Source organism: Zootermopsis nevadensis, unplaced genomic scaffold (genome assembly GCF_977971745.1).
Source record: "Zootermopsis nevadensis isolate Lab colony 2312 unplaced genomic scaffold, Znev_1.0 Znev_ptg000020l, whole genome shotgun sequence".
Classification (NCBI taxonomy): Eukaryota; Metazoa; Arthropoda; class Insecta; order Blattodea; family Termopsidae; genus Zootermopsis; species Zootermopsis nevadensis.
Genome location: NW_028259152.1, coordinates 15,095,464 through 15,122,586, shown reverse-complemented (window position 1 = coordinate 15,122,586; position 27,123 = coordinate 15,095,464). Strand labels below are relative to the sequence as shown.

The following is a 27,123-nucleotide window of genomic DNA, read 5'->3' as shown; positions in this document are numbered from 1 at the left end:
ACAACCCAGAAGACAGAAATCTTCATACTCATCGCCCTGATGACAGAGGCAGTATGACCTCCGAAACGTTGGTAAAAATCGACCAGACTACACAACGCAACAACCCAGAATACAGAAATCTTCATACTCATCGCCCTGATGACGGAGGCAGTATGACCTCTGAAACGTCGGTTAACATCTACCAGACTACACAGCGCAACAACCCAGAAGACAGAAATCTTCATACTCATCGCCCTGATGACGGAGGCAGTATGACCTCTGAAACGTTGGTTAACATCGACCAGACTACACAGCGCAACAACCCAGAAGACAGAAATCTTCATACTCATCGCCCTGATGACGGAGGCAGTATGACCTCTGAAACGTTGGTAAACATCTACCAGACTACACAGCGCAACAACCCAGAAGACAGAAATCTTCATACTCATCGCCCTGATGACGGAGGCAGTATGACCTCTGAAACGTTGGTTAACATCGACCAGACTACACAGCGCAACAACCCAGAATACAGAAATCTTCATACTCATCGCCCTGATGACGGAGGCAGTATGACCTCTGAAACGTCGGTTAACATCGACCAGACTACACGTCGCAACAACCCAGAAGACAGAAATCTTCATACTCATCGCCCTGATGACGGAGGCAGTATGACCTCTGAAACGTTGGTTAACATCGACCAGACTACACAGCGCAACAACCCAGAAGACAGAAATCTTCATACTCATCGCCCTGATGACGGAGGCAGTATGACCTCTGAAACGTTGGTAAACATCTACCAGACTACACAGCGCAACAACCCAGAAGACAGAAATCTTCATACTCATCGCCCTGATGACGGAGGCAGTATGACCTCTGAAACGTTGGTAAACATCTACCAGACTACACAGCGCAACAACCCAGAAGACAGAAATCTTCATACTCATCGCCCTGATGACGGAGGCAGTATGACCTCCGAAACGTTGGTAAACATCTACCAGACTACACAGCGCAACAACCCAGAAGACAGAAATCTTCATACTATCGCCCCGAAGACGGAGGCAGTATGACCTCTGAAACGTTGGTTAACATCGACCAGACTACACAGCGCAACAACCCAGAAGACAGAAATCTTCATACTCATCGCCCTGATGACGGAGGCAGTATGACCTCTGAAACGTTGGTAAACATCTACCAGACTACACAGCGCAACAACCCAGAAGACAGAAATCTTCATACTCATCGCCCTGATGACGGAGGCAGTATGACCTCTGAAACGTTGGTAAACATCTACCAGACTACACAGCGCAACAACCCAGAAGACGGAAATCTTCATACTCATCGCCCTGATGACGGAGGCAGTATGACCTCTGAAACGTTGGTAAACATCTACCAGACTACACAGCGCAACAACCCAGAAGACAGAAATCTTCATACTATCGCCCCGAAGACGGAGGCAGTATGACCTCTGAAACGTTGGTTAACATCGACCAGACTACACAGCGCAACAACCCAGAAGACAGAAATCTTCATACTCATCGCCCTGATGACGGAGGCAGTATGACCTCTGAAACGTTGGTAAACATCTACCAGACTACACAGCGCAACAACCCAGAAGACAGAAATCTTCATACTATCGCCCCGAAGACGGAGGCAGTATGACCTCTGAAACGTTGGTTAACATCGACCAGACTACACAGCGCAACAACCCAGAAGACGGAAATCTTCATACTCATCGCCCTGATGACGGAGGCAGTATGACCTCTGAAACGTTGGTAAACATCTACCAGACTACACAGCGCAACAACCCAGAAGACAGAAATCTTCATACTATCGCCCCGAAGACGGAGGCAGTATGACCTCTGAAACGTTGGTTAACATCGACCAGACTACACAGCGCAACAACCCAGAAGACAGAAATCTTCATACTCATCGCCCTGATGACGGAGGCAGTATGACCTCTGAAACGTTGGTAAACATCTACCAGACTACACAGCGCAACAACCCAGAAGACAGAAATCTTCATACTCATCGCCCTGATGACGGAGGCAGTATGACCTCTGAAACGTTGGTAAACATCTACCAGACTACACAGCGCAACAACCCAGAAGACGGAAATCTTCATACTCATCGCCCTGATGACGGAGGCAGTATGACCTCCGAAACGTTGGTAAAAATCGACCAGACTACACAACGCAACAACCCAGAATACAGAAATCTTCATACTCATCGCCCTGATGACAGAGGCAGTATGACCTCTGAAACGTTGGTAAAAATCGACCAGACTACACAGCGCAACAACCCAGAAGACAGAAATCTTCATACTCACTGCCGTGAAAAACTCAAAATCTTTTTGGGATAATTTTTGGCTCGCGACATTAAACAATTTTAATTACGTAAATTAAACAATTTTTAACACTGATCCTGGTCACAATTTTAAATTAGAATAAGACCGGTCATATAAAGTTAAATTGGATGCGAGTGCGGCCAAAAGTCATTTTACATAAAATATATCACAGGTCTCAGACGAGTCATTAATATAAATTAGTTTATCATCAAATTAGGCAGATATATTGGTGTCCGTACTTTATATATATATATATCTGGCACAAATAACTAATTGCAATTAATGGAACGTAGTAAAATATAACATACGGACAGAAGGAAATTATAAAATATTTTTAATATGACGTCAGGTGCACGATTACATCATACCGGCTTCTTAGAAAATTTTAAGCTCTTGACTTTGTTGCACAGAGTGTACCATTCCAGTGTTTAGCTTGAAGAATACAAGTGTAGGCAGTCACAGCTACGCCATCTCGAAGTAATGTCTTGGAGACGTCCGGATGCGTTCGTGCTCGTTTCACTTCTGTTTTATGGTGTCAGGGCCATTCTTTTTGCTGCCATGTTTCTGGATTGGTGCGCCGAGTATCACTTCTGCACGAATATTTTTCTTTTGTTTCAGTTTCGAATGGGAGAAATACGTTTCACAAGTTCTCTTACGTTTTAGAAAATGCTCGATGTTATTTTGGGAACAAAACCAGAATTAATGTTTTAAGACGAAAACACGTCAAAATATATTCAGAATAGAAACATGAACTTTAAGATATAAAAAATATTAATAAATTAAAGTCTTATAATAAACTTCGTAAAGAAATATAATAATGTCACTATTACTGTTCACTGTGCTAAACGGATTGTTTCAGAACACAGTTAATAAATTCACGCATTTAGAAATACACAGTACAACATAATTATCTGAGGTTCAGTTAATTCTCCAACAACTTTATCCTTAATATAGAGTGGTAATTAAACGTACATATATGATTTGCTTTAACAGTCATAAAATGCATTATTCATAGAGATGTACTTAATTTTTTTTAATTCTTACGTATTTCAGAACTGTTAGAACGCTGGCCTTGTAATCCTGGGGTCTCGGGTTCGATTCCCGGCGGTGCCCGAATTTTTAACTTGTGTTGGGCAAGGCCGTGGTCTAGGCAACACGGAGTTTTCCTCCGGGGGCTTCCCCGGTTTCTCCGTGGCATCCCAACAATTACTCCATTCACACACAGAAGAAGGCAATGGCAAACCACTTCTGGATCATCTGCCAAGAACGTATATGAACAGGTCCCAGTCCGAGAAAAGGATGGAAGGATCCTGTTCATATGGACCGGTCGTCAGACAGAACACTAAATAAATAATAAATAAATAAATATTTCAGAATAATCTTTACTTCTCTTAACAGCATTAATCGATTGGTGGTGAGAGTAAAACTATGTTTTCTTTTGAACAAAAATAATTCATAAATGATATTTCCAATGCCTTCCTAAATTCAAAATTGAATATAGACTGTATATTTCAAGTAAAATGGCAGCTCATTATTTATTTATTTATTCATAAAGAGGACCTACAGCTAAAGCTACTCAACGAATTTTATCTTAGAATTTTATAGATGAGACAGAAAATAATATACATTAATCAAATGTCTGCAAGCACTTCCCAAATTTGTATTTTACTTTACCCCGTTGTGACTGTCGTTTCGAACTGACACGTTCGTTCACAATTAGACTACCTTGAAACTCAATATTCATCCTACATTCTTTACAAGACCAAAGCTCATGCAATCCAGAGCACTGGATTATAGTCTGAGTTCTGCGACATACAAGTGCAAATCTCACGAAATTATTATATTATTTCCAAATTAGATTTATATTTATTCATTTACCTGGTAAATAATTAAAATGAAAAAGCAACTGTAGGTTTTAAAACTTCCAGGGGCAACAATTTAACAGACACTGGCTTCAAAACTGTTCACATAATATTTCAGTTTGCCGGAACTACACGTTTCAGGTCACTGTTTCGACCTCGGATGAAATAGTAAATCAAGCAAAGCCACGTATGGGTCGTGACCTACCATTTGTTCCAACTCGTATAGCAGCTCGCGATGGTTAGAGTAAGAATGGACCTTAGGGACAGGTCCGTACTGTCACTTGTTTCTAACTGACCAGAGTTTAAATTTAAAAATTCTAGCCAATCAGGGACGTTCTCTGAAGGAAGGTATTTTAACTGTAAGAGACTGATTGAAAGTCATCCATCATGTGTGAGGGATTTCTAACCAGACCAGAAAATATGAAGTCGAGTTCGACTCTGTGGTCAACAAAGATTTTCTAAATCGCAAACACTAGGCTACCATGAATTCAACAGAAGATACGTGTCCCCGGAAGTCAGCATAAATTGTTATCTAAGATAATTCAGTATCAAAAAAGTATATTGTTTGTATGAATATTTTATAAGAATTTTTTTTATATAATATTTCGATTTTTTATTATGTTAATTTGAAATAATTTTGGCTGTAGCAAATCGAGTGAATATTAATCTGTTTCTGAAGGACTTCGATTTTAAAGATGTGCAATCTTTAGTAAACCTTGTGACCCGAAAATTTTGTGATCAGGCAAGAAGTAATATCTAGTTTCTGGGTGTGACCTAGTAACAATTTTGGCGGATTAAATATTTTTTCGTTGTAATTTATTTCTGAACAATCATGGCAGTATCTTCATCCAGTATCCACACGTCACCGCGTAAAATCTGAAGTTCATTTGTCCCATCACTTTCCTCACTATTGGACATAATTCTACCTTAGCGAAACACAAGGTTGACAGTCAGTTACAACATTTTTGACAAAACATACGTAGACTATGCTTCAAGGTTTCATGAGTTCGTGTGCAAACATTTTATATAAGCTTAATGGCCCCTCAATTTGAATTTATGTTAAGTATCTCGACTTTAATGTGTGCATTACGTATGAGAAAATGTACATTGATAAGAGAAAAGTTAACTTATATATAATAAGCTAATAAAGCCGCGGGCCGCACTGAATTTCCTCACGAACAGAATCTATATTAAAACAACTGCAGGCAGACTACGGTTTACTACAAAATGCAGTAATAACCAAGTTCTTACTTCAAAGACTAAAGCACAACTCTTATTAAAACAATATCTTAGCAAGACAAAATATTTAAGTTATAAAAAATAAATTTTTTCTTAGATTAAAGTCGGTTTTCCAAAAGCACTAAATATATTTTGTATGGCAGGATTCTACCCCAAATGATGGATTATAAGTTCCTACTTGAAAACGAGACATAATTATAATATTACACTCAAGATCAGCGGAAACAGGATTTTTGAAAGAAGTTAGTTCGTGTAGAGAAGCCGAAATTCTGTTTTCAAATATTATTATTCATAAATGATGACTTATAAAGAATCGATCTTCAAACCAATTTTTAAATTAATTGCAGAATGATACTGTTGTTACGGATAACAAGTTATCAATCCGTTCAAATAATCAAAGTACCGAGGTTAGTTTCAACAATCTTTAAAACTACCGAGTGGCTAAAAAAATATATAACTTTTTCAATATCGAATCCAAAATTTCGTTTTTATGGTTCGGTAACAGAGTGCTCGAAAAAATTATAAATCGTATATTCAGGAAAAGCAGTTTGGCCATAAATTCTTCAGTCTACCGACCTCATACTACAAATATAATCCAACAAAACTAATATGGGCCCATAGAAATAATAATGTTAAAGCAAGGAATATTTAACGTTTAAGCAGCGAGGGTTTGGCTAATGTAACTACTGGGAAGTGAGGAAAATGAACAGAAACACAGAAACACTGCAGCAAGAGATTTCGAAAATGAAACTGCGAGGACCAATTTAAGGAACGAATAATTGGAAAACCGGCCGATGAGATAAGTTCCAACAGCGACAGGAGCTGAAATTGAAATAAATTGACAAAGAAAGGCAGGTGAAGAGTACGTCCACGTTCTGTTCATTGTCGTTATTGTTTAATGCTGACAATAGAAACACTGCGCTATCTTAAGTTGAACCAACGACTAAATCATTATATGTAAATTACTTCCGTAATAATTAATTCTTCTCGGGCTATTAGCCGTGTCAGGTGATTTAATGGTACCCTGAGGAAGAAGACGAACATGGTTCTGAAAAATTGGTGTTTTCTCCATTAAACTACCTTAAAGGGCTGGTAAACCGCCGGTCTAGCGGTTAGAACGCTGGCCTTGTAATCCTGGGGTCTCGGGTTCGATTCCCGGCTGTGCCCGAATTTATAACTTGTGTTGGGCAAGGTCGTGGTCTAGGCAACACGGAGTTTTCCTCCGGGGGCTTCCCCGGTTTCTCCGTGGCATCCCAACAATTACTCCATTCACACACAGAAGAAGGCAATGGCAAACCACTTCTGGATCATCTGCCAAGAACGTATATGAACAGGTCCCAGTCCGAGAAAAGGATGGAAGGTTCCTGCTCATATGGACCTGTCGTCAGACAGAAAACTAAATAAATAAATGATGGCCACGGTGGTCTAGCGGTTAGAAAGCTGGCCTTGTAATCCTGGGGTCTCGGGTTCGATTCCCGGAGATGCCCCAATTTATAACTTGTGTTGGGCAAGGCCGTGGTCTAGGCAACACGGAGGTTTCCTCCGGGGGCTTCTTCCCCGGTTTCTCCGTGGCATCCCAACAATTACTCCATTCACACACAGAAGAAGGCAATGGCAAACCACTTCTGGATCATCTGCCAGGAACGTATATGAACAGGTCCCAGTCCGAGAAAAGGATGGAAGGATCCTGTTCATATGGACCTGTCGTCAGACAGAACACTAAATAAATAAAATAAAGAGCTGATATCCCGAGAAGATTATACTTAGCCGCCGTGAAACTTCAGATTATATTTCTGTAAGGCGTGCAACTGATCTGTCTGTAGCAATGACTCCTGAGAAGCTGGTAGTCATTAAGATTTGAATATGATGTTCACAACAGCCTATTACTGAATCTTACCTCATATCCAATCTTTCTAAGATGACTATTAATAATATCCTGCGATCTAAGCCTACTTAGAGACCGCATTTAATTTTATCACAAATATATACTTTTCCTTAAGGAGAATTTTACTCCTTTATTATAATATTAACCTCAAAATCTGGAAAGCTGTAGGATGCGTCGATTATTACAAACCTAAATGACAAATGTATCAAATTATTTAAGTATTCTTTTAGCAGTGGTGTTCCTGAGGAACGTTTAAGAACTTAATAACATTATATATACCTCATATAAAGATTAAAATTTCTGCACAGTTAACCATTTTGAATAAAATAAAATGTTGGGCTTTAATTCTATCCGAAATGGATATTAAATTGGTCCGAAAGGAACCGAAATTAAATTATCTCCGAAAACCACGGTGTGGAGCCCAAATTACCAAGTTTAACCACGAAGTACTACGCTCATAAATAATCCTTGTAATATTATACTGGGGAACTTCACACACCAATGAGAGGGAAATTTAAAAACTGAATTTTTTATTGAATCAAGAACATTCTTTAACATAATAAAGAATGATTTTTTAATATTTATTTAACAAAACACAATTTAAGAGCAATCAAACACAAACACACTCTGTAGGTACTGCAGACTAATCGACATCATTTCACTTTGTTCTTCGGAGAACAACACAACATCGGCCGAAAAGGGGTGTTGCAGTGTGAGAAACTCTCGAGCTTTGCGTTGTTCTTCACCTCACAGAAATTCTTGGGTGAGTTGTTTTATTCAAACACAGAGTTGGTATTGTTAACCTACGTTGATTACAACCAATGATCATTTGCAGACGACAGCCAAGAAAATGTTTTTGTCTTGAAATTCCTTTCCCTGTTTGCTGAAGTATTACCATATAAATCACTTCGTTGTCCCCTCATTGTAAGAAATAAATAAAGACTTACCCAAGGGTCTTCATTTGAAATCAATAATTTCTTTTGCAATATACTGTGTATTTCTTCTCAAGGTTTCAGCCATTTTAACTTGTTGCTATGAAGTGCAGATGATGCAGAAGTTCTCTGTGGTTATGTTCCTGTTCCTTCAATGGATCGGTTTTGCAAAATCCTTTATAAAGTAAACAGGAGGTATATAGCCATCATGTGCGTTTATTCCTACATATGACAATTCAGATACATTAAAAATGCTTTAATGTTGTGTACCATGTCAAGTTTAATCACACGCTTGTCTGCTTTTATAAAAATACACATCATAAAATTCCATCTCCCACAAAATGCAATCGGCTGCTAATCAATTGTACTGCATTTTGAAGGATGTACAAATAAGTGTACATAATGTTTCCATATTGTTACAAAAACAGCCTACGAGTACAACAAATGTTAAGAGCGTGTACTATACATATTTTTCGTTTTCCTTTGTTTTTGTAAAGTTGGCGTGTAAAAGGGAGGTAACGACTGTCAGTCCGCAAATTTCATTTTACAAACTAGTGAAGTGGTTTTTTTCAAACTAATTTTATGAACTGTTTCCTGTCTTCCATGGAGCCTATGGGTGGGAGGTGGGATGGTTTTTAGACTAATTACATTTAAATAATTTAAAATTTCACTACATTTCATGAAAATGTAACTCTAACTATGTGTCAGAAAGCAATCGTCAATGACAAATTACACATTTGGGTATTTCATTACCTGATTCACTTCATTTGACTTTAAGAAATACACGAATTCTCAGATTCATGCCTCTGGACCTCACTAAGACTGAATTTAATCCAGTTTCCAAGTTATTATTCTATATTACGAAAATCATTTGTAATTTACCAATCCCCTTTCGGCCTTGGCATCTCAGAAGGGTTGGCCGAGACTTGGGGTCAACATTTTTGTGTGCATATCACATCTAAAAGTTTACAATTTAAACATATTTACAATACTAGTTTCAAGATCAAATTTTAAGCTCTTGATTGTATAATTTCCTTCGCCCCATTCGTAACTACCTCATTATTAGGTCCAAAAATTTTCCTATGCATTTTCTTCTCAAGCATTCAGTGTATATATTCACTTCATAAAATCTACTGGATTCTCTCCACACTCCACTGTCCGTCCACAACTACTCACCTTCAAATGTTACTCATTCACAAACCAGAATACAAAGGTTAACAGTACAACAATAGAAAGTCCTGAAAAATTACTCAAAATAACATTATTTCATAAGAACATTACGTCAATCTGCGAGACTGTTTTGCGACATAGAAACACTGAAACAAACACTACTCAATTTTCTCTCAAATGACTTGGCGTTAGGTTTCTGTTCTTCAAAGCGAGGCGTTAAGGAGATGCTGAGATGGTAAAGACGGCTTTACATTCACCCTTCTCTCTTAGGAGAATATATTGTGGAGGTATTTATTTACAGAGATACGCTGAAGATTTCAACGTACATAAAGACGACTGGTCTCAGAATCTAAGACGATTGTCGGCTTAACCCATCTATCTTCATCCCCGAACTGTCGACTCCAAACAGACACCTTATTCTCTCAATGCGCTAAAATGTCATGATTCAAACGAGGGTTAAACAAAATGAACACACAAAGCCACACTCTAATAAATGTCTTAAGGATTTTAGTTAATTCACACAAATCTATAAGATATATCTTGAAAAAAATGTTTAATATTGATATTGTTAATTCAGCATATCGATATTTCGATGTCTTCGTAGAATAAGGTTACTCCGATTCATTCTAAAATACTATAAAACTGGAAGAATGCCCATTGCATAAAATTTGGAGGGATCTTTTAGACGGCTGTTAAAAAAAAATATTATAGGCCTATGTAAATAACAGTGAAAGTTGTGCGTAATTAAAATTAAAGCAGTGCACATTTGCTTTAGATTGAATTTTATTAGTTAAAGAATTTGAAAATATTAATTTTTTTATCCCAACTTACCAGTGAAATTTACATTAATCACAATAATTCCTAATTCAAATACATGCAATATGCAACGTTAAAGTCTGAATCTAATTACGCATTTAAGCGATTTAAAACCACCGAATCGATAACAGATTCGACATCGATATAAACATTTTTGGAAAACGTTGCGAAATTTCGTATTCATTCATACCCCTAATACGTTGCTATACATCACATAGGGATATTAATGTTTGTTGTTAACGTCACGTTTACACAGATGTTATTGTACCATTTTATGCATTTGTTGGTGTTTCTGTATTATTTACTTTGTATACACAACAGGAAACACAAAATATATCCATAACATCACCAATGAAAGTAACACTCATTAACCCGTAGAAAATTTTCACAATAAAGATTTTAAATTAAGCTATCTAGCACATATTTTATCCCAACTTCATTTTATTAAAAAAAACATGAGTTATATCTGTTTCTTACCAAGGTTCAGTGACTATGGTCATAAAATGAGATTGGAGACGAGGATATACTGCTGAAATATGTAGTTCGATACAGAAATAAATTCACAAAATAGCGGAATAGTAACAAAAAAAAATCAAGTGTCCAAACGAACACTCGGGATGATACATCACAGAATCACACAGAAGAAATATTTTGTCGAGTGCTTACGGACTGTCCATCCGCTCTCCGCCTTAGCAATGCAAAAAATATTCTACGCGTGCCCGCCCTCTGGAAACCACTCAGCTGTTATAACCGGTGCTGTCTGTCGACGCCGGATTAGAAATCGGTCGGTTAGCGTCGGTAGTTCTAGAATTGAGTATCAGAACCGTCTCTGGCTAAATAAACCGAAAGAATCAGATATCAGGTTATTGGCAAATGAAAGCGGCGGTCATGGAAAGTGGAGTCTGCATTCGTGCGCCGACAGAAAGCTGTATTACCGACTGGTGTCAGGTAGACAAGTAATGTGATTTGTGAGGCGACCACAATTTATCCAGGTAATAGAAAATAACTTGTGTTGGGCAAGGCCGTGGTCTAGGCAACACGGAGTTTTCCTCCGGGGGCTTCCCCGGTTTCTCCGTGGCATCCCAACAATTACTCCATTCACACACAGAAGAAGGCAATGGCAAACCACTTCTGGATCATCTGCCAAGAACGTATATGAACAGGTCCCAGTCCGAGAAAAGGATGGAAGGATCCTGTTCATATGGACCTGTCGTCAGACAGAACACTAAATAAATAAAATAGAAAATTATATTTTTTGTGAAACAAATCCGTCTTGAATTTCTAAGCAGAAAGCAAACTGCATGATTATCGACTAAGTTATAACACGAATTTCGCAACCACCTCACCAGAATTAATTTAACAAATCCCCAAACACATTACGTACATGTAGATATTCTCAATTATTGGCCACTTCTTTGTAATATTTCTAAAATTCTGTTCAGATCAGAATCGAGAAGTTAACAGCCCCTCATCTAAGCAATATATTTCCCGCTATTTAAGGAAGTTGGAAAAAAATCCCCGCGATGTTTTCTAGAACGTGTCACGTGACCTCATACTGAGCTAGACGAAACTTCTCCACATCTCCAAAACATTTTTCTCCGACTAAATATTTTAGCGTTATTCATCCAGCTTAGACTAGATCAATTACGAACGCTGGGAAATTCAACATTATTAAATTCCGACAACAAACAAACCGCAACGCTAGGGTATGACATTATTAATCCGGCGTTGTGTTGTATAGTAAAATATTCCTTTTCTCCAATTTTAGTAGTCTGGCGACGCACCACTAGCATTCGCCACTGGCATAGACCTCCCAGAAAAATATATTTCATGTGATTATCATCTTCACCATACGTGCTACATCCTTCCTGATTTTATTATATCAATGCTATTTTAAATTATGTTATTGTACCGGAATGGTAATTATAAGTTTTGATAAAACGTATTCACAAATGGAAGAAATGTGAATTTATAATCAGTTATCTATCCACAAAAACACAAGAGTGTGCGGTCTGAGCTTCCCTGAGTCCTAATATATGATATATTTGTTTAAGGCTTAAGATAATCAGGGACAGTGTATTCTCATTGCTAATAGATCTGAATAATTTATACTCGACGTCAGGAAAACAGAACATTACATGCATTAACATTGCACGCGAGGTCTTCAAATAAAATTACAGATTAAAGGACTTGAAACTTTTTATTCAGGTCACATACTTAAAAATCAAATAACTTCACATTGGTGCTCCAACGCTCGAGTCTGAATTCATAAGAATTCGTTTGATTTCAATGCATAATAAGATACACGTCCCATCTGAATGTAACCTCTTCCCATATTCTTCGCAAAAATTTGTACTGTTATCACGGATTGCATCCGATAACGGTTTTGACGGAAAGTACCATATGACACTTGATATCTGTAGTAAAACAACGTTATGTTTTCTTAGAGTAAGAACTCTGCAATTACCGAATTCTTCAGTTTAATATCACACGTAAATTAAAATTAATTATTTGGTTTTCCGTCAAATCACAATGTATTTAAAATAAGATAATTAAAATAATTAAAATATCATTCTGTGTTCCATATCGAATAATCGATTTACAATTGGAACATTTACAACATGTTTCGGTTTTATTAAACCATCATCAGTAATAAACCTTGTTCGGATACGGTAATACTTCTGGATCACCTCCAGACACATTATGCGTTGTCTACTATTTCATCTCTGACCGATGTAAACATCAAAAGCATCACTTCAAACAATAAAGTTGATCCATTATATGAAAATATCTGGACACGACCTCCAAAAAACTACACTACGAACAAAAAAATTGTAAAAAATTGTAATTGAGTTTTAAATTTATTAATATAATTTTACACCTGATGATGGTTTAATAAAACCGAAACATGTTGTAAATGTTCCAATTGTAAATCGATTATTCGATATGGAACACAGAATGATATTTTAATTATCTTATTTTAAATACATTGTGATTTGACGGAATAACCAAAAAATTTAATTTTAATTTAATAAGTCACAATATGACGCAAATACACTATCTTATCACACGTAAATATAAATTGATTTTATCTACTTTAAATTTTAGAACACTCTATTCCAGACGATAACATCTCGATGCTCTATTTCCTCTTAATGTTTTTGGGTACCCTTACATAAGAACGCGTATTCAAAATGTGAACGAATTCAGAATTTCCTTGCTTTTTAATAGTTTTATTGCAAACTACTGTAATGAATTTCACGCTAAATTAATTGAACCATGCAATACGATACTTCTCACAGCCCCGAATGTAGCGGGAGGCGATATATCATTGCTACCACTTCTCATTGTAATGAACGCGATTTGTACAAATAACACGTATTGCCTGTTGCCTACTGACAGTTCCTTGTTGCTAGATGCTTCGGTGTGAATGCTGCCTTGCGGTTTCTTGATTGTCGTATTCGATTTCCTTATATACATTCATCGTAAGCGAAATATAGAAGAGATTCCGATATTAAAAAATATATGTATGCTGAATCCAAAGAAAGATGGTGTAACCAATGCCATATGTCGTAACCGTTGGAAATATATGACAAATTCACAGAGCGCGGGACAGAATCAAGGCTTCATATTAAATTTGTAGTACAACTGTTATACATTTATTTGCCGATAAAGATGGAACATGTGTTCTGGTTTTCAGCACTATTAATTATAAAAACAACACAACCTATCTGATGCCTTTACCAACGATATATCCTGCGTGCCAATAGAATTAATTCTTTTATGAAGTCCTTGCTCACAGCTTTAAGCATTATTCATATCAAAAATGTATAATTATGGCTGAGAATAGGATATTTTTAATCAGTATATTTCCTTACAAATTTAAAATACTAATTCATAACATCAAACAAGGTCTTAGTAAATACTTCGCAGGCGTATGTCCTATATTCTACTCAGGCACTCTTACTTTTTTGATTGTGTAGGATTTATATTTTACATTGACAAACCATATTATGAATGGTCTGTCTCTGTATTTTAAGAAAATATATTGAATAAAAATTTTCTTGGATATTATCCATCGTCTAGTAAATATAAAACATAAAACGACGTTTCGGAGATGGGACTCTATCTCCGTATTCAGGTTCCTACACAGTTGGGCCCACTAGATAGAGCTAATCCCTACGTTTTATATTTACTAGACGATGGATAATATCCAAGAAAATTTTTATTCAATTGACTCTTCACCATCGTCAAGAAGTTTTAGATTTTATAAGAAAATATATAATTCGTTTGTAAATACGACTGCAGTATCGTTCAGCTTTCTATTGGAAACATGTGTCACTTTTGCCCTTATTACGTGCACTGACAGCACTTACTTTCATTGTCTTCCGCCATTTTATCATCAATCCACACCCGCACTTCGACGCTTAAAATGGCGATGACGTACAACAATATGTCACTGTCAACTGCAACAATGATCCTCGGAATTGTATTGATAATTTTAAGCAAACATATCCGACACATCTAATTGTTTTTATTTCAATTCATCTCACTCCAACGTTACTCTCTGTTCAGTGCTGTATCCATTGGGTGGTCTTTGATGGCGGGAGAGTGACGTGGCCTACAAACAGATGTCAGCACTGCACTCAGCTATCAACAATTCTTGAAAGTTCCACACTTGCATTCGAAACTGCATGGTCGAATAAATACACTTCACTTGTCAGTGAGATGTGGTCCATCACAACGCTAAACCATGAGGAAAATCTCAGTTTAATTTATAGATTATAACTTATGTTGAGTACAAATAAGATTGGAAATATTGTGAAATATAAAACTGGCATTGTTTGTCCTGCCCGGAACTCCTCGATATTTTTGTATACGAGGTGCGATCGGAAAGTTTCTAGACTGCGCCTATAAAAACCCGTACACTTATCTCAGGTATTAAATTCATCCATCACCCTCGAAGTAGTTCCCCTGGGAGTGAACACAACGATCCCAGCGCCGCTGCCAAGCCTGGAAGCATCCCTGGAAATCTTTCTTTGTCAGCCTGTCAAGCACCATCTGCGATTCTGCCTGAATCTCTTCTATCGTCTCAAATCTCCTTCCCTTTAGCTGAATTTTCATCTTTGGGAAGAGGAAGAAGTCACACGGAGCTTAGAAAGGAAGTTGGGGTCGGTTCTTGCAAGATCTTTGAGCTCCTGACAAACGAGAAGTCGATTCTGCTTCTGGTCCTCAGACAGGATACGTCGCATGTGGAGTTCTTCCTTTAGAATCAGCTGACAGGTCCCATAGCCTATCCCAACAATGTCGCACAAGTCGTTGATGGTACGACGTCGATCTTCGTGAATGGCCTGCCGAATCTTCGTAACATCTTCCGCCATTCCGAAATCGCAGGAGGGTCGGTGTAATGCACTACCAAAACGCCCGTAACTAAGAAACAAATGCTAATTCGATGATGCCGGCTGGCACACTGATTCACTATGAATGTAGGCCGCACCCCCTAGCGGCAGAAGCTCGTACTACATCCGGTTCGCCCGCTATTGACACAGTCTTGAAACTTTTCGATCGCACCTCGTACGTTCGTACAGATTTTTTACACTTCTTATAAAATCCATTTTCTATTTACCTTACCGAAGTATCAGTATAAAATAAAAGTGTTAGATTATCTTTATTTTACAGGTAGGATTTCAGTAGGCTTTTCCCTTATTTTAGTGTCCAACATGTACGAAAAACTAGTAATATTTTAACTACAAGAAATAAACTAGCCACTGAATATTAGTCCTCTACGAAAACCAATTTATACGCTTTATTTTAAAAAGTTAAAAATTCCCTAAAATTGTTAAAAATTAAAGTTTATACAGCTCTTACTAGTCAATAATAAATACCATTTTAATGAACTATTGAGGTCGAGTCCCTCCTGCCGGACATTCAATTTGCCTTCCATCTGTTTTCCAGGGCAAAATATTTCACCACTCTGGAATCTTTTTCTCCGAGGCATCGAAGACTCTCAGACGGAATAGAATCTTAATCAGTGTCGCCGCGTCCAATACGGGAAAGGCACAGATAAACACGTGCTTTAACCGCCTCCTCGATATTATTTTCCACGACGTGAAATTAAATTTCGTCTTTCCCTATTTAGACGCTTTGGTCATCCGTAGTGAAGACTTTAACCAACACCTCGACTTCGCGTTTCAGGATTGATTATTAAATCGTCTAAGGCCCCCAAGATATTTCGTTTAAAGGCCGTCATGATCGTCGTTGGGGATTTTAATTAACCCCGATCGTATTTAGTCTATCAGAAATTTCCTTCCCCGAAACATGTTAGGGACGTTGCTCGTCTTGTCGTGCTGAATTTCTATCATAAGTTAATTCCCCATTTTGCGAATTTTTCTTACCCAATATATAAAAATTTCGCTCTTAATAATTTGAATGCCTACATTTCGCTCTCCAATTGACTGATCCAGCCCGCAGAATGATACGGGCAGGGTAGCTCCGTTAGGTCCACGTCTTGTCTCAATATAAAACTGCACACGCTTATACGCATATTTCAATTGCGCACGCCAAAGCAATTGGTGTTCGGCTTACGAATTGAAGCAAAATGTAATCGTTTTGGCGTGAGAATCTGTCAATAACACAACCGTTTAATTACTATGAGGCGCATTATGTTTTAAGTAATGAAATATAGTCACAACAAGAAGTTATAAAAATGCGCTAATTTGCGTCATCATGTCTAAACTGCCTGTCTCAATGCAGACAACAGAAACCTACATGCGATGCAGATTAACAACTCGAGAACCGGAGATCTGATTTCCATAAAATTTCGTATTGGTCAGTTTGATTAAAATTCGTGTGTAACTTCCAGTTTTGGTCAACATCGGGCGACCATAACGGACAATTTCCATATCTTGAACATGACCCGCAACTTACTATTCATAGCAAAAATGTTTCCTATAAATTTTGCATAGAAAATAACCACATTTTATTACCACTGAATTTCATTCCTAATTTAACTGTTTTCGAGACAAGTATGATCTTACAATTCTATAACCGATTGACTAATTTTTAATAAAGTATTGATTTGAAATTCTTGAAACTATGTCTCAACTGTTTCGTGCTATTTGTGGCAAAGTTTCAAGATTTATCATCCATCAATTAAAAATGTAGACGCTGGTTACCATAAGCTCGCATTCCCTTACGTGGTGAATTTGCAAACAGTTCTCTGCAGATAATGAAAGACTCTCGGGTTATAGGCCGCGTCAGGTAACTGATTGGTGAATAAACCATATCGTCTGCCAAACGTTTCGAGAGCAATCTCTGCTCTCATCCTCAGGGCTGCTGCGTAACAAATCTGGTCCTTTGTAGCGCGCTCGCCGATTGGAACTGACGATGAGAGCAGAGATTGTTCTCGAAACGTTGGCAGAAGATAAGGTTTATTCAACATTCAGCCACCTGACGCGGCTTAACCCGAGAGTATTTCAACAAATTCAGCTTCACTTTATACATCAGTTATGTGCAGAATTACTGCAGGCAATTTTCCAAGTAGCAGCGAACACTTTCTACTACCTGTGTGATATTTTTGTCATGTTTTCTGTATGGAACAGGTAACGACGAACAAAATAAACTTATCCTACAAAATGGTACAAGTCAGTGCTTCCATTTTATGTGTAAAAAATGTGCCAAGTAATTATTTCAGATATACTTCCTGACTTTTAGCGTCTAAACATACTTAGAGTCTTTCAATGTTTGACGTATAATTTTTAGGGGTCGGTTCTACATTAAGAAAATGACCGTATGGACATGGATCCGTAAATTCTTAGTTTTCATGTTACGATCCTTTGTACATGCTGTAAAACGACCGACAAAGCACCATTTTTATGTAACTAGAAACCGTGCGTACATTCTTTGTCCGTACGCCAAATTGCCGACCTATGTCTTCCTTACGAGGAAACACATATCATAATCTTGCCTTCCAACATCTTTAACGTATAAACCCAGAAGACAGTACATATGGCCCCAAAATGTGGTTATATACACTGAGCTTTCTAAATGGGGTACGACATTTCTCTGCTATTTCAGGCAGCAAACGACTGGTTTATTCAACCCTGTGAACCTGGGGTAGTTCTACCCTACATAATATATAAAACCCCAATACCAGACACGTGAGATGCAAGATATTGTAATTGCGTCATATTGTGATTCGTATATTAAAATATATATTAAAAGTTACAGTCACTCACAATTATAATAATAAAATAATATTAAAAGAAAAAATGATGTTAAAAAAATGATGTGAAAAAATGAAAAAAATGATGTTTTAAATCTTTTAATATTATTTTATTATTATAATTGTGAGTGACTGTAACTTTTAAAATACGTGAGATGCATATCATACGTTTTCACAGTCCGAAAGTGCCTATAATTAAATGACAATTTCAGATTACATTTGAATTTTCCTACAACGAAGAAGTCTTTGTATTAATTTCTTTTCGTTTTACAATAAATTTTTTAAAGTAACCTGACGTAAAATTAATTAATATTTAAAAATGGATACAGTTAAATACTTATATGTGGACACAAAGCTGTCCAGAAACTCTGATTTGGACGAATCAGTCTATCAGCTTTAACGCAGTCGGTCGTCAGTAGCGTCACAACCAGCGTCAGAAAAGCCGGACGAAATGTGTGCTCTGTTTGCTTCATACATTATTCATCACGGAATATTGAGTATGGGTGTTTCTGCTCGCGAATGCCATAGCAGATTCATTTATCAACACTTTATTGTAAAATACAATGGGACTGAATCCCCTTCTGTTTTCAAAGACGTTTGGAACTGCGTCATGTCTTCGAAGAGCAGAGACTAAGCCGAAAGTCTGTGAATCCACACACTGAAACTACACCAGAGACCCTCACGTTATTGGAAAATACATTACTTCGTTTTCATCTTTCCAGTGAATGATTGCGAAGAGGAAATATTTCTAAAGTAAATATGTCTAAACGACAATGCTCTCTCCTTGGTTTAATGTGAGTTGCGTCCTAAGGGCAGAGCACAAGACGTTCATCTGTTTCGTATTATTTTCTAAAATAATAAAGGTCTCCTTCGACCAAGGACCTGAAATAATAATCCAAAAATAGGTCTAAAAAATCGCAAAATCCTTTAAACGAGATAAATGGAAGCATATAAATATTTAATAGTCTGAAGCCCCTAAGAGAAAAAGACAACATGCGGGCAGTTGTAAGAATCGCTACACTTGACCGGATAAAGGGAAATGTTCTCGTCTGTGAAAGTTCCCAGGTAGTGCGCGTTCGTCCTTCAAGTACAAGGGTCTATTTATATAGGAACGTAAAGATACCGACACGAGCCCTTGCCGATTTTTCAGAAAGTATTATTCAAAGTTTTTCAATGGAACTGTTTATATTGACTCCGAGCTCGTCCGTTCCACGGACGAGTCTCGCCCAACTTACGTCTCCAACGATATTTTTCCTAAACAGTTCCATTGAAAAACTTTGAATAATACTTTCTGAAAAATCGGCAAGGGCTCGTGTCGTGCTCGTGTCGTTATCTTTACGTTCCTATATAAATAGACCTTAAGTGAGTTAAAGTCAAGGTAAAGCGATGAGAACTGAAGAATACAGAATGATAAAAAGTGAACTGGGTAGATTCTGATGTTTTCAGGGCTGTGAGTCTGAAGATGGCTGTCTTCTGGGTTGTTTCACCGTGTAATCTGGTAGAAGTTTACCGACGTTTCAGACGTCATTGCTTTATCAAACATCAGGACTCATCGTCCAGATAATAGAGGCAGCTGAAACGTCGGTAAAGTACACGGCGCAACAACCCAGAAGACAGCCATCTTCAAAAGTTGACTGCTCTAAGTTATGAACAAAGGAAAGATTTTACTTCACTCTATCGGAATTCTGAATGTTGATATTAGCTTTCGAAGCTTAAAAAAACAGACTGCTTCAAGACGGAATTTTTACAATTTCATATAAATAAAAATATATCTCCTCGTCAACACTTACTGTGTTTCTGATTGTTAAATTTAGCGATTTATGATGATAGGTTACATCAGCGGGCCGGTCAGGGAAGTAAATTCTAAAGCAGAAACTAAATTGTATGGCGGGAATTACGTTCCTAAGAAAAGGACATGAGAAAAGTTTGGTACTACAGAAACGCCGGACACTTGTAACACTCTCCAAACAGTAAGATGTGTGTTTGTTCACTGAATACAAACAAATATGCAAGATTAAAACTGGCAAGACACAAAATCTAGTAAGTAAGAAACTCACGTTGGCATCAAACCAAGAAGGGAACGCTTATGTGTTTCTTGTTGACAGACCTGAGATAAAATATTCGTGGTAAAAAATTTAAAAACATCCGGTTTGCTTTCTGCTCATTTGTATGTGTGTATATAATTAAGAATGTGCGGTGTAGGGATATTCGGATTGTTTGTTACTCTATCTCCTAACTGCCAATTTCCCAAGAATTTGTACGCGCGAAGTCTCAGAGCGAAGTCAAACGGTGAGTATTTGTTACCTGGAAGTGGCCTACGTGAAATCCGTGTAACTGTTCTCAATAATTATGATATTATTATAATAAATCAAGTTTCTTAAACTCGCATATTAACACAGGTGTCTAGATTCTCCCATAGTAGTCTAGACCAGCGTTTATCAATCCATGGTACGCGTACCACTGGTGGTACGCGAGTCAATGTTGAGTGTTACGCGAACTAAGTTTTTATTTTTATTTGTAGTGTTCTGTCTGACGACAGGTCCATATATTATGAACAGGATCCTTCCAACCTCTTCAGGTTGTCAGGGACCTGCTCATACATATATATACATTCTTGGCAGAGATGATCAGAAGTGGTTTGCCATTGCCTTCTTCTGTGTGTGAGTGGAGTAATTGTTGGGATGCCACGGAGAAACCGGGGAAGCCCCCGGAGGAAAACTCCGTGATGCCTAGACCACGGCCTTGCCCAACACAAGTTATAAATTTGAGCACCACCGGGAATTGAACCCGGGACCCCAGGCTTACAAGGCTAGTGTTCTGACCGCTAGACCACCGTGGGCGAACTAAGTAAGAAAATCAAAAGATAATATTAACACAAATAAGTTTTCCCTGAACGAATTTGGTTAGTGGTATATTTAACGTGTTAAATTAGAATTAGTGGTACGTCAGCGAGCGGTTGAGAACCCCTGGTCCAGCCCTTGTGAGTATGAGGCTGTGTTGTTCGTAATCTGTTTGTGTGAGCTGGTTAAGTAGTTTTTTTAATCGTTAGGAGTTTAAGTTTGTAAGATACGCACGTTCGATCTGAAGGTTCGACAGATCTGTACAAGGATCTCTAATGTAAAGCACTTAAATTCAGAATTCAATTCTTTACTTTCCTTTAAAAATTACCTTCATTTTATGAACATATGTTTAAGTACAATTTTTGTTTCTATTTATTTATAAACATTTAAATCATATATCATTTGACAAGCTATTTATTCATTTCACGCATTTTCTTTAAGTGTGCTTTTCCCTAATTTCTTCATCTATCTAGTTTAATTTTACTTTCTCCTGATTCTATTTATTAATTTCCAACCCCCTGATATACGTCCATTAATTTTTCATTCCCTGTTAATCGTAATGCAGATTCTCGCTCGGTAATTAAAAATCTACCTCCACAACGAGAACGTTTTCTACATTCACGAAAATCTAAGTGCTACAAGAAATAACTTACAGATTTAAACACCGCACAGCGACCTGTCTGCCTTTAACGAGTGCATGTCTTGGTTACGATTGCACAGAACGTTCGAGACGTAGAACTGTATTGAAATATTTAATTTACCTTCAGTTTTATTGGATTTATCTTACTAAAAAACATTCATCGTCGATTTCTTTCGCATATCATACTTAGAATAATTTACATTCTCAGAGATATATTTTTTATGAAATTTTTTTTAAGATGGTAAAGTTGCGTCATATTGTGATATAATAAGTATATATTAAATCTTGTCCGTCTAATCACAATAATTCTCATTAAATATTAAAATATTACAATAATTAACATTTAAAATATTTAAAATATTAAATGATGTTCTTTATCGAAATATTCGATTTTACATTAGATCATCATTTTTCATGTTTCACGACATGTTTCAGTTCCTGTATATATATATATATATATATATATATATATATATATATATATATATATATACAGAACAACATCGAGTGTGTTATTTAAAATGGAATAAAAATCTGAAAAAGAACATCATTTGATATCTGGTAAAAAATCTGATAAAAATGTACGCTAGCATAATGTATGAAAATTGTATTCGAATTATTTATCGTTTTGAAGCTTTATATAATTATATACACCTGAGGATGGTTCTTTTAGGAACTGAAACATGTCGTGAAACATGAAAAATGATGGTCTAATGTAAAATCGAATATTTCGATAAAGAACATTTAATATTTTAAATGTTAATTATTATAATATTTTAATATTTAATAAGAATTATTGTGATTAGACGGGCAAGAAAATTTTTTTGTTGAAAAAAATATTCTTTTCTTGTCTTCAGTGTCGTGCAGCGTCCATATATCCACGGCATAAAAATTCCCTGTAAGATGTCAGAAGCTACTTGTTTATGATCATAGCAACTGCTACCAACTTACACCCAAGGAACATAAGTGACATTTCACTTCACGTCCAGGTCACGCTCCAAATCACTTGTATAATAAATAATTTCGATGACTCCAAATATAAGAAAAATGGTAATCGATTAGCCCTTGTTAGATTCTACTCAGGCACCTTCTGATACTTTCACATCATCTTTCATGACTTCTACTTAAACTTTTCGTTTAAAATAAGCAACCATTCACTTCGTACATCGCCTGTGTTTTGAATTCGCGTGTGTTGAACAAGTAGGCTGTTCGTACTGAAGACGGGATGATTTGAATTTGCAACTAATGCTTTGGGATTGATTCGTTACGCTTGTGGAATGTCAAGTGATTGGTGAAAGTAACCAGGTCACGTATGTGCAGAGTTTCTGGATATCCCAAAAGTGTTTAAGTCAGGTTCCGACAGAGGAGTGCTTAATCATGAACATGCCTGTGAAATACAAGTTCGTGTCTGGGGCAGACGAGCTAGGCAGGTTACAACGGCCACGATTTGCTTTAGATCAGTTATTCTGTGATGTAACTCAACGAATTTAACAATTCTGTTTCACCAGCATTCTTATTATCCAGGAACAGACACACACAAGAACGTAATTCAATTAACACGTATTATTTTAAATTATAAAAATACTTCCTCTATCACGAGAAATATCAAAGCCTTTATGACGGAGGCAATAAGAATCTGAAATATCGGTCAATTTCAACGAGACTACACTCCTCAACGCCCCAGAACGCAGTACGTAATCTTATATATAAATTGTGGATATGTAAGTTTTATGTACGAGGTGCGATCGGAAAGTTTCAAGACTGCGCCCATAAAAACCCGCACACTTATCTCAGGTATTAAATTCATCCATCACCCTCGAAGTAGTTCCCCTGGGAGTGAACAAAACGATCCCAGCGCCGCTGCCAAGCCTGGAAGCATCCCTGGAAATCTTTCTTTGTCAGCCTGTCAAGCACCATCTGCGATTCAGCCTGAATCTCTTCTATCGTCTCAAATCTCCTTCCCTTTAGCTGAATTTTCATCTTTGGGAAGAGGAAGAAGTCACACGGAGCTTAGAAAGGAAGTTGGGGTCGGTTCCTGCAAGATCTTTGAGCTCCTGACAAACGAGAAGTCGATTCTGCTTCTGGTCCTCAGACAGGATGCGTCGCATGTGGAGTTCTTCCTTTAGAATCAGCTGACAGGTCCCATAGCCTATCCCAACAATGTCGCACAAGTCGTTGATGGTACGACGTCGATCTTCGTGAATGGCCTGCCGAATCTTCGTAACATTTTCGGGCGTTGTGCTCGAAGATGGTCGTCCAGAACGCTCGTCATCATCGACAGAGGTTCGGCCATTTTTAAAACGTGAATGCCACACAAAAGTTTGTGCACGACCCATTCCGGACTCCCCAAATGCTTGCTTTAGCATTTCATAGGTTTCCGTAGCCGTTTTGGCGAGTCTTTGGCAAAATTTGATTTGTTCATGAAAATCCGCCATTCCGAAATCGCAGGAGGGTCGGTGTAATGCACTACCAAAACGCTCGTAACTAAGAAACAAATGCTAATTCGATGATGCCGGCTGGCACACTGATTCACTATGAATGTAGGCCGCACCTCCTAGCGGCAGAAGCTCGTACTACATCCGGTTCGCCCTCTATTGACACAGTCTGGAAACTTTCCGATCGCACCTCGTATGCTTATAGCTCGCGAGCGGACAAAAGGATTTTTACCAAACTCGGTATGTTTATTCATTCAGACCAATAACAGAATAGAGGTAGGTAAAAAGTTTATCACGAGTTCGAGTGCGGGTGAGGGCGGATTCTGTAACTCTGAAAAAGGTATGATAGATCGAGATTACCTTCTACGGGGCCCAACGTTGTCAGTTCACCTGATGGCTGTGGAAGACACATATTCCGAAACGCAGTGGTTTCAGAAAACACAATGACTATTGAAAAAATCCAGAGTTTTAAAATTGGTAATGTGTACGTTTATTACAAACTGTAGAGTAAATCACCAAGCTAATAATAAGATGTGGTAAACTGTCAACACCATCAACAGGAACACGCGGTCTCAATGGCTGAAGACCTATACTTCAGATTCAAGGACTTCTATCAATTAATCCTGACGACCCTTCAAGTGGACTGTCTCTGACTGGACACACATTCAATTTCACTTTAAGCTATTCCAGTAATGGCTTCCCCGAACCTCAACAACAATAATTACTTACAATCGCAGTTAGAATATTTAACAGAAATGTTATATAAATTATTTCTATTAATTTTACTGAAAATATATCCTGAGATTAACTTCCATAGACCATGAACACTAAGAAACTGATTATTTCTTGAGATTACACGAAGTCAACCGGGAATGGTGATTTATACTTTCACAACACACATCTTCAGCCACGCTTAAATGTACGTATCTGACACAAACTCTAGAAAGTCGTGGTCTATTATAATAAACTACCCCAGCGCTTTCTTGAAGTGACTGAGGGAAGAAACAAAGATTAGCGTATTTAAGGGCTCTGAGTCGCTTAATCCCGAACAAAGTGCAGAATATTAATCCCGTCCCATCTCTGCATTATAAGGGTCTATTTATATAGGAACGTAAAGATAACGACACGAGCACGACACGAGCCCTTGCCGATTTTTCAGAAAATATTATTCAACGTTTTTCAATGGAACTGTTTATATTGACTTCGAGCTCGTCCGTTCCACGGACGAGTCTCGCCCAACTTACGTCTCCAACGATATTTTTCCTAAACAGTTCCATTGAAAAACGTTGAATAATATTTTCTGAAAAATCGGCAAGGGCTCGTGTCGTGCTCGTGTCGTTATCTTTACGTTCCTATATAAATAGACCTTAATGTGTTGCCATGAAGTGTAGTGAGCAGACAGAGTAACTACAATTTGCATTATTCTAAACTTCTTGTGAGATACGTACTTTCAAAACATCCTGTACCATACTTTAGCCTTAAATTTTAGCAGACAAAGGATGGGAGTAGATTAAACTTGTTAACACTGATCCCACAGCAGGTATACAAGATTGGATGGCGCTCCCTGGAGTATTCCTATAATAGAGTACACTTAACTCGTCTAGTTTTGGTGTAATCATTTGTGGGCCCATTAACTTTCAAACTTGAAACCGTCAAAACTTCGCAAGACTGGGCAGAACTCCCAAGAGCGATGGGCAAATACTGTCTGTTCCCTCTGCTTCACCAACAACCAAAGATTATATCTTCCATTAGCTAGTTATTATGACAGATAAGAAATACAGAAAAAAGAAAATGAACAAAGATACACGAAACAAAACGGAAGAATAATATCATCGAAGGTTATGTGGGCCTTATAATATAAATTCGGCAAATAAACATAAAAAAATCAATGTTATAAGGACGTAAATTTGGGTGACAGTAATTATTACTGACAGACTTTTCATTACTGATCCAAAATAAAAGTAACAAACGACTTTTCCGCTGCTACATATTTTCCATACGAATAAAATATAATTATCACACGTACATGAACGTGACAAATTAGTATGTCCCATAAACATAAACATAATACTAACGTATGTAATGAACGTGTATATATATTGTTAGAACACTCTGTAGAACGCCATGATTTGACGTGTGTCCGTCCTGGACTCTGTGACTGAAATCTGAGTGTTTGAGAAGCGAGGTAAACAGTGACTCATACCTTGGCCCACGTGTCGATGTTTCTATGCGTTCTAAAACACCCTAAATGGCTATGAAACTGCTATGCAAGCAAGACTCGTTGCACAATAACTAAACATCAGAACACCGTATCACCACAGCACACGGCACGTTTTGGTCGGAATGATTCAAATCAACGTACGAGGAACGACCAGTGCGAGCCTTCGCCATTCCAAGATGCAACCGCACCCCCTGAGACCTAAAATATATAAAGAAAGCTTCGCTCAGAAACGAATATTAATAAGATTGTGACTAACAGTTGAGGTTAATAAATCTATTTAGTATCTACCTCGCCCAAAGGACCAACACAGACACATTGATTATTTGACATATTTAAAAATTGTTGTGTATTTCGTTCGGTAGGACAAGCGATGCTGTCTGCTAGTGGTAATAGCAAGGACGAGAGTTATGAACTTTAAAGTAGTCCCTGAGGACGTGTTATTGTGAACATGGCATTAAACTTTGTTTCCACGAAAGGCTGAAAATTATTTATTTGTTATTAATTAGGTCTGCTTCAGGACGTTGCTTGGAATAAGT

At 37.5% G+C, this 27,123-nt stretch overlaps 1 protein-coding gene across 5 annotated transcripts in view; it reads right to left on the bottom strand.

Annotated features, from left to right (window-relative positions):
- The window catches only part of LOC110831017 (limbic system-associated membrane protein), a 457,320-nt gene that overhangs the window by 72,825 nt on the left and 357,372 nt on the right, over nucleotides 1-27,123 (bottom strand). The window contains exon 1 of one of the 5 annotated variants that reach the window (XM_022066530.2): nucleotides 26,570-26,709. The exons of the other annotated variants lie outside the window; for them this stretch is intronic. The gene's annotated coding sequence lies outside the window, so the exon portion shown is untranslated. Of the gene's footprint in view, nucleotides 1-26,569; nucleotides 26,710-27,123 lie in introns of those variants that run through there. 5 annotated transcript variants of the gene reach the window in all.